This window comes from Saimiri boliviensis, chromosome 10 (assembly GCF_048565385.1).
Source record: "Saimiri boliviensis isolate mSaiBol1 chromosome 10, mSaiBol1.pri, whole genome shotgun sequence".
Classification (NCBI taxonomy): Eukaryota; Metazoa; Chordata; class Mammalia; order Primates; family Cebidae; genus Saimiri; species Saimiri boliviensis.
This window is the reverse complement of record NC_133458.1, coordinates 57005787-57015606: the sequence shown is the minus strand read 5'-3', so window position 1 is coordinate 57015606 and position 9820 is coordinate 57005787.

The window sequence follows — 9820 nt, the reverse complement described above, 5'->3', positions numbered from 1 at the left end:
AGCCTTGTCCCCTGGATACCAGCTTATGATTTATGTTGCAGACATATTTTCCTGGCCAAGGTGCAGCCCTGGGCACTGTGGTTTAATGAGACATTGAGACTCTCTAATGAAATTCTTGTGTTCCCATTGTTTGAATGTCTGTGGTCAATTTCATCATCTGTGAAATGGGAAAAATAACAGTATCTACTTCGTAGTGTTAAGTTTAAAACATCATGTAATTATGTCTCTTAGAACATAGTAAGAACTCAGCAAATATGACATATTTTTAACATTATTATACAATTGTTGAACTTAGGGATTTGTAACTGCTCTTACAGATATTCCAAGATTCCTGCAGACATACATATAATTACCATAGTATTTTAGAACTTTTGTTAAATACAGCAGTGATATTATAAGATTTTTTTATCCTTTAACTATAAGCAAAAGTGCTGTTTCTATGTTTAGCAGTTGTCTAATTCATTATAATTTATAATTAATCAGTTTGTTTTTAAATAAGTAAGGCATCTTGCTCAATGTGACAGCAGACCTTCTACGAAAGTACCCTAATTGTAAACCGTTGTATTAGTCAGCTCGGGCTGCTATACAAAATATCATATGTGGGGTGGCTCAACAAAAAATAATTTTATCACATTTTCAGAGGCTGGGGAGTTCAAATCAAAGTTTAGCAGGGTTCTTTTTCTGGTAAGGGCCCTCTTCCTGGCTTGCAGATGGCCAGTTTATGGCGGTGTCCAATAAGGCAGAAACGGAGAGAACCACAAACATACTTTGAGAGAGAGAGAGAAAGCACTCTCGTGAGAGAGACAGAGCGAGAAAGAGAGAGGGAGAGAGAGAGAGAATCTTTTCTTATAAGGGACCAGTCCTATCAGATTAGGACCCTACCCTTGACCTCATTTAACCTTAATTATTCCCTAAAGACCTTATGTCCAGATGTAGACACATTGTGGGGTAAAGCTTCAACATAGGAGTTTTATGGTGACACCATTCAGTCCATAGTCACTGCCAATCCCAATTAGATAGAATTGTCACTATATTTTGATAAAAAGGCAGCATGCTTCCAGAGTACTCAACTGAGCAGAAGTACAGGAATAATAATACATTCAGCATGCTCTTTTCTTTAACGAGATCAGTGAGATCCTTATATTAGCATGAGAAAACATTCATCTGCATAGACCAAGATAATTTGTTTTCAAGTTATAACGAAACACACAGGAGGAGTGGGGCTATCTGTTATGTTGCAATGTTTAACATTAAGGATCTATTTAATATTTAAAACTTTATAGAGAAAGTTTTTCAATCCCAGGCTACATTTGTATATAAATACTATGCACCAAAATGAATTAAATATATTTCATCATAGAAGGATGATGCTAACTAATCCCTTCTAAAATAATCTCATCTGCACTTTAGTTGGGGCCTTTATGCTTAAATGAAATGTGTTAATTGAAATTAAGTTTCCAGTTGATGAGTAATTTGCAAAAGGCATGCTAAATTTTATAATTCATTTGCTGATCAATATTAGTCACCACAGGTATCCACTTATGTGTTAATCCTCATTTATCAACAAAGAAGCCAATATGAAAGTTAACTCACCTATAAACTAGCCATTTCACATGCATGGAACAATCTGTCAACTCAAAACATCCAATATATAGTCAATTGCACATACTTCGTGTGAGCATGTGCATGAACATATATAAAAATTAATGGTTCTCTGGATAAATGTAAGCAGAAATCTCTTTATAGGAAATCCAGAACTTTCCAGTAATAATGTCTGTATAAGAGATTTTATGTTAACATATAATGGAAAGATTTAATGATAATATAGAACTTGGATAGAATTAGAGGAAAATTATATTCACATTATCTCTAAACTCTGGGGTTTCTGAGAAGGGTGAAAGTCCCAAAGAGTGAGGATCTGCACTTCATAAGATGAAAGATGTGCTGTGAAATGATGGCTCCAGTTCAGCTAAATACATCATCAAAATGAAGCACAAATCAAATAGAAAACACCTTCCCCTTAGGCACTGGAAAATGTTGCTGGGTTTTGTTCTTTGATATCACCTTCTCTAAAGTGTTACAAGGATTAATTCAAAGGCCAATTGATTTTATTTCTAGTTTACACATATAAATACTTAAAAGTATACCTCAAAAGGGAACAATCATATTTCTTCTGAGACTGTGGTTTATATTGTTACTAATGGTTTGCTTTTCTTACCTTTTTTTTTTCTTAACAAATTCTGACTTCAATCATACTGTATTTGTTGTACTTTAACCCTCCCTTTTCAAATTTTTGGGAACAATTTATAAAGCAATAATTTCTCTTAAATGACTTACTTAAATAATGACCCAAGTCATAATTATTTGTGAAATTTTATAGACAGGTCCATAGCTTATTTCCACTGAAAGCATCAAAACATGGCTGGCCATGAGAATAATAAAATGATTTTCTGCTAGGTGTAATTTTTGGCTACCTAGAAAATAGTAATTTTTAAAAAATCTTTAACACTCAATCCTTTTTGGAACAATGTACTTTTCTGTTTTACAAGTGGAAAATAAGCAAAACTGACATATTACTTGGTTATTTTCTTGAAGTAGTTTTGATGACTTAAAAATAATTCACCAAACTACAGAAGTCTAGTACAATTGGATCTTTATATAATAAAACCAGATAAAGCTATATCCCACCAGTTTTTCAGGAAGTGAGTGGAACACTACTGAGTCAGTCTTGTGGCACAGTTTGAACTAATAACCGACACTTAGGATTATCCAAGAAACTCATCTGGGACTGAGACAAGCACTTCCTAATGCTGGTCTCCTGGGCCATCATTCAAATGTATTATTATTCAAGTAGCTAATGAGACAAGAAGAGCTCAAACCATAATTGACTTGTATCCTCTTGGGAGGTCAGCTCTGAGAGTAGATTTAAGTAAATTCCCCAAGTGTACAGTAGACGGAAAGTATTGTAATTAATTTATCAGTCAAAACCAAGCATTCTGAGTAAAAAAATTGCACAATTCCTCTTTATCAAGTCCCAGACTCCAATATCTCTAGGAAAAATTTAAAAAACCAAAAAAACTACTTCTACGTATTCTAAAATACAAACACATAGGTAATTGGAAACATACACTGTGGTGTATGTTTACATAAAGTATGTATATATATATTTTTTTCAAAGAATATAATGCAAAGAAAACAAATGTTCTTCTATATAGTATAGTGTAATCTTAGATATCATAGCTTAGTTATATTAAATATTGTGATATCATTACTTAAACAAATATAATCCTATTATTCCCATTATGTTGCATGTGCTGTGTCCTAAAAACTGAGGTACAGCCATTTTATGGGAATCCTGTCATATACAACAATGTGCATGATTCTGGAAGACACTGTGTTACGTGAAAGAAGCCAGACACAGCAAGACAAATACCTGATGATCTCACTCAGGTAGCGCCTCAGAATGATGACCTCATAGAAATAGACAAAAGAATGGTGGTTACCAGAGGCTAGGTTAGTTGGGGAGCAGGTAGGGAGTTGGGGAATGTTAGTCAAAGGATACAAAGTTACAGTTAGATAAGAGAAAAAATTTGGCGCCGGGCGCGGTGGCTCAAGGCTGTAATCCCAGCACTTTGGGAGGCCGAGGCAGGTGGATCACGAGGTCAAGAGATGGAGACCATCCTGGTCAACATAGTGAAACCCTGTCTCTACTAAAAATACGAAAAATTAGCTGGGCATGGTGGCGCGTCCCTGTAATCCCAGCTACTCAGGAGGCTGAGGCAGGAGAATTACCCGAACCCAGGAGGCGGAGGTTGCAGTGAGCCGAGATCGCCCCATTGCACTCCAGCCTGGGTAACAAGAGCGAAGCTCCGTCTCAAAAAAAAAAAAAAAAAAAAATTAGGGGATCTATTATACAGCATGGTGACTGTAGCTAATGATGACATACTGTGTTCTTAAAAATGTTAAGACTGTGAATAAGTGCGCTCACCACACAGGTGATAACTATATGGGGTAATACATATATCAATTAGACAGATGGATCCATGTTAATTAGACAGATGTAACACTGTGTATATACCTTAAATATTATGTTGTATACAAGAAATACACACAATTTTATCAGTCAATTTAAACAAATAAATTTGAAAAAATAAATAACTGAAACGAAGATATTCCTTCATAAAAACTGATAATTTACTTGCAGAGTTTTTAAAACTAATTGTAAAATATTAGTTCAGCGTGGCTAAAACTATTTTTCCCAAACTCCACTAAAGTAACAGAAAGTATTTTTTAAAGAAAGATAAAGCCACAATCACAAAGCGGAAAGAAAAAGGAGATAAGAGCAGATAAAATATTGCAATATGTTTTTGGAAGACTGAAAACAAACAGATGAGCGGTGCCTGACCTTTGGGAGCAAAGAAGATTACAATCAGAGTACTATTCTGATGAAAAACAAAACCATAATCTCTTGAGAATTTAAAGTCTTGGAGAAGGCAACTTCAAATACAGAGCAGACTCTAGGAGATTTATGAGGGGCTATGTTAACAGTAGTTAGCTTCCAGATTTGCTGCCCGAATCATTACATTCCTCCTGGCCCCCAAAGAGCCTAAGGTTTCATTGTTTGGAATAAGTGAGTCAGAGTGGTTTAAGACTAGTATAGGAGAAGCAGGAGAGTAGCAGGGGGCAAGAGGCTAAGATTGGAGAATTAAACGAATGTTGAAACTCTAAGGGCCTGCCCCCATTCCAGTTCTAGTATGAACTACAGCCAAGTGAACATTACCTAATTGTTTCCACAGGCAAGAGATCATAGATTCTTCCCCAGGAAAATGAAATGGCCTCACAAAATACAACTTTTAAGCCTTGGGATTAGGTAGTAAACAAATAAAAACTTTATTTCACATGAAGCCTTGAAGTCAGCAAATACTTACCACGCATGTGTAGCTACAAATTTACTCAAATGTGAACAGATAGCCAAGGATCACTGGGTATTTAAGGAATGCCTCCAAGATAGAAAAAACTAAGGCAAAGGAAGCAACAGAAGAAAAGAAACTAGAAGAGCCAGAGAAAATATAATACATAAACTTCAAAATTAATATCTTCAGGGAAGGAGCATATGATATTGTGTACATGTCAAAAAAGTAAGATACATAGAAAGTAGCAGAACACTAGAATAAAAATGATTATAAGTTAATACTGGGATAAAAATTCTAAAATTTAACAAAAGAATCTGGAAAAATTCAGCAAAATCTTTCTCCTACACACACACACACACACACACACACACACGCACACACACACACAGATACATACAGACACAGAAAACAACAACAAAAAGACAAAGTAAGAGGTCATGGAGAACAAAAGGTAAGACCATCAGAGAATCATTCTAGGTAGACCAACATCCAACTAAAAGGAGTTTCAGAAAAAGAGAAGGGAGGGAGGAAATTATTATTGTCCAAAATTGAAAGACTGGTGCCCTGGTCACAATTGCCAAGTAACAAGATACTCTAAAATCTAGCTCTTTAAACATTCATTTTATCATGCTCATGGTTAAAGGAGTTGAGAATTTGGACAGGTACCAGGAAGAATGGCCTGTTTCTGCTACAGTTTCAGGACTCTCAGCTGGAAACACTCAATGGCTATAGGTTACTCAATGACAGGGTACTGAAATCATCTAGAGTCATCCTCACTCATCTACCTGGAGATTGATGCTTAGTTGTTTTTTGTTTTTTGTTTTTTGTTTCCAAGACAAGGTCTTACTGTATCACCCAGGCTAGAATGCAGTGGTGAGATCACAGCTCACTGCAACCTCCACTTCCCAGGCTCAAGTGATCCACCCACTTCAGCCTGCCATGACTGGTGTGCACTACTATGCCTGGCTAATTTTTTTGTAGAGACAGCGTTGTGCTTGTTGCCCAGGCTGTTCTCAAACTCCTGAGCTCAAGTGAGTTGGCCTACCAAAGTGTTGTTATTACAGTTGTGAGCCACTGCACCTGGCCATTGTTGACTTTCATCTGTGACCTTAGCTAAAGCCATATGAATTGTGTCTGAAATCTTCATGTGACCTGGGCACACAAAATGGAGATTATAAGGTAGGCAAATTTCTTACATGGAAGCTCAAGCAGCCAGTGTGAATGTCCCAGCCATGCAACATGGAAGCTTCATTATATTTAATGACCCAGCCTTGGAAGGTCACATCATATTCTCACCAATTAATCTTCTTAGTTATAAAGAAGTTGTTATATTCAGCTGAGATTTAAGCAGACGAAACATAGATCCCACCTGTTGAGTGGAGGAGTGTCAAAGGTTTTCAGACATGTTTCAAAACTGCTGCAGTTTGAATGTGAGAATAAAGGTCTAGCATAGAGAATTTGAAAATTTCCTACATCAATGAATGGATAGTAAAATATCAAAATATTTAGAATTAATAGACATTTCTAAATAAGTTTCTAGAAAGGAAAAATGAAATCAAATATAAAAGATAAAGAATAAAAGTGATAAGGAATTTCTGAAGTTTTTTACTAGAATCTAAGATACTAAATCAGTACCTCTAATTTTATACAGAATCAATTAATTTTTGACAATGGGGTCAAGAAAATTAAATGGAGGAAAACAGTCTTTTCAACAAATGGTGCTAAGATGACTAGTTAGGCATGAACTAAAGGATAAAGTTGTACCCCCGTTTATATCACGTATAAAAATTAACTCAAAATGAATCAAATGCTTTAATGTAAGGGCTAAAACTTAAACTCTTAGCAAAAAACAGGTGTAAATGTTTATGAGCTTGAATTAAACAAAAGTTTCTGAAATATGGCACCTAAAGCACATGCAACAAAGAAAAAATAAATTATACTTCATCAAAATTTTAAAATTTCATACATCAACGAACACTATCAAGAAAGATAAAAAAACTGGCTAGCCATATGCAGAAAACAGAAACTGGACCCCTTCCTTACATGTAATACAAAAATTAACTCAAGACGGGTTAAATACTTACATGTAAAACGCAAATCATAAAAACCCTGGAAGAAACCCTAGGCAATACCACTCAGGACATACGCACGGGCAAAGATTTCATGACTAAAACATCAAAAACAACAGCAACAGAAGCCAAAATAGACAAATGGGGTCTAATTAAACTAAAGAGCTTCTGTACAGCAAAAGAAACTATCAGAGTGAACAACCACCTTACAGAATGGGACATATGTTTGCAATCTATTCATTCAACAAAAGTCTAATATCCAGAATCTACAGAGAACTTAAAAAAAATTTGTAAGAAAAAAACAAACCATCCCACCTGAAAGTGGGCAAAGGATGTGAACAGACGCTTCCTAAAAGAGGACATTTATGCGGCCTCTAACATATGGAAAAAAGCTTATCATCACTGGTCATTAGAGAAATGCAAATCAAAACCACAATGAGATACCATCTCATGCCAGTTAAAATGGTGATCATTAAAAAGTCTGGAAACAACAAATACTGGAGAGGATGTGAAGAAATAGGAATGCTTTTACACTGTTGGTGGGAATGTAAATTAGTTCAACCATTATGGAAGACAATGTGGTGATTCCTCAAGGATCTAGAGCTAGAAATACCATTTGACCCAGCAATCCCTTTACTGGGCATATACCCAAAGGATTATAAATCATTCTACTATAAAGGTACATGTACATGTATGTTTATTGCAGCACTATTTATAATACCTAAGACTTGGAACCAATCCAAATGCCCATCAATGATAGACTGGATTAAGAAAATGTGACATATATATACCATGGAATACTATGCAGCCATAAAAAAGAAGGAAATCATGGCCTTTACAGGAACATGGATGAAGCTGGTAGCCATTATTCTCAGCAAACTAACACAGGAACAGAAAACCAAACACTGCATGTTCTTACTCATAAGTGGGAGTTGAACAGTGAAAACACATGGACACAAGAAGGGAAACATCACATGTGGGGGCCTGTCAGCGGGTTAGAGGCAAGGAGAGGGAGAGCATTAGGACAAATACCTAATGCATGTGGGGCTTAAAACCTAGATAATGGGTTGATAATTGGAGCAAACCACCATGGCACCTATATACCTATGTAAACCTGCTCATTCTGTACATGTATCCCAGAATATTTTTGTTCAGGTAGGAAGAGATGACTGCTTAATAAGTATGTGATTTTTTTTTTTTAGTGGGTGGGGTAGGTGGTTAAAGTGTCCTGAAATTAGATAATGGTGATTGTTGAACTATGTGATAGACTTACAAACAGACTAAAAATCCTGAATTGTACACTTTAGGTTGGTTAGTTTTGTGGTATGTGAATTCTATCTATCTCATTAAAAAAGAATATGCCTATATGTGTTTTAGGATAAAAAAAACTTAATGTACATCTGTATTAGCTTGTTAATTGACCCAGGGGAGTTATATTGGAGGATATAGAACAAAGTAACACTATTTTTCATTATAAACTTTTAAGCATTATGAATTTTAACACTACATAAATATTTGTTATTTTAAACTTTATTAAACATTTTGTTATAATTGCTTTAGCACTATGAAAAATTATACAGTTGTTTGATTTTTTAAAGTAAAACTTTTAGATATAGTTCCAAGTATTACTTATTTTGCAAAGTACTTTATTTGACTTAATACACACAACAGAAAATAATCTGGTCTGTGTTATAGCATTTCAAAAAGTGTAAAATTCAATTATAATATATATCGAAGCCACAGATTTTATCTTGCAGTACCAGTTATATATTCCAAGTATATATTGACTTACCATGCAGAGAACCAAGCCATTAATTGTTGACACCCAAGGTGCCTAAATGCACCTCCATTCAAATCAGTAATAATTCACTTTTTTGAGACTATAATAAAAGCATTATCCTAATCTAAGGATTTCTCACAGATGCTAGGAAGAAATAAATCCTCTAAAATGTAGAACAATCCTGGTTTTTATTACTGAGCTTTGTTCCATTTGATTTGATGGAATTATCAGAGATCACATCTGTAGCATGTCGATGTTTACAAGGAATGGTTGGTCTACTAGGAAAGCATGGAAGTGGGATAATCACCAAAACTCAGTGGTGAAATCCAAAGTAGTTGCTTTCTAGGGAACAGGATTGATCTCTAAGAGTCTCATAGCCAGAATATTCCTAGAGTAGAGACTATTTTAGCATATTTGTTTGCTGCCTCACTTATAGTTGTTAAACAGTCACGTATATCACATTGTTAATGGAATAGTAAAGATTTTGATATTCAGCTTCATCCCATTTTCTACCTGTTGGACTGTATTTTGGTTTTGTTTATTTTTCAGGTTAAATTTAGTTTCAGACTTAGATAGATAACATGGGGCCGGGCGCGGTGGCTCACGCCTGTAATCCCAGCACTTTGGAAGGCAGAGGTGGGCGGATCATGAGGTCAAGAGATAGAGACCATCCTGGCCAACATGGTGGAACCCCATCTCTACTAAAAATACAAAAAAATTAGCTGGGCGTGGTGGCGCATGCCTGTAGTCCCAGCTACTCGGGAGGCTGAGGCAGGAGAATTGCTTGAACCCGGGAGGTGGAGGTTGCAGTGAGCCGAGGTCGCACCACTGCACTCCAGCCTGGTGCCTGGGGACAGAGTGAGACTCTGCCTCAAAAAAAAAAATAGATAACATGGATCTGGCTTCTTTATTTCTGCTTCCTCCCTCTGAATTCTTTCACAAAGCACTTCACGGAATATTTTTGTTCAGCTGTAGAGGTTAGACCTTGGCCTTAGTGCCTAGCCTGTGACCAAGTGCATGAGTTTACATCCAGAATGTTGATAACACAAAAACTGATG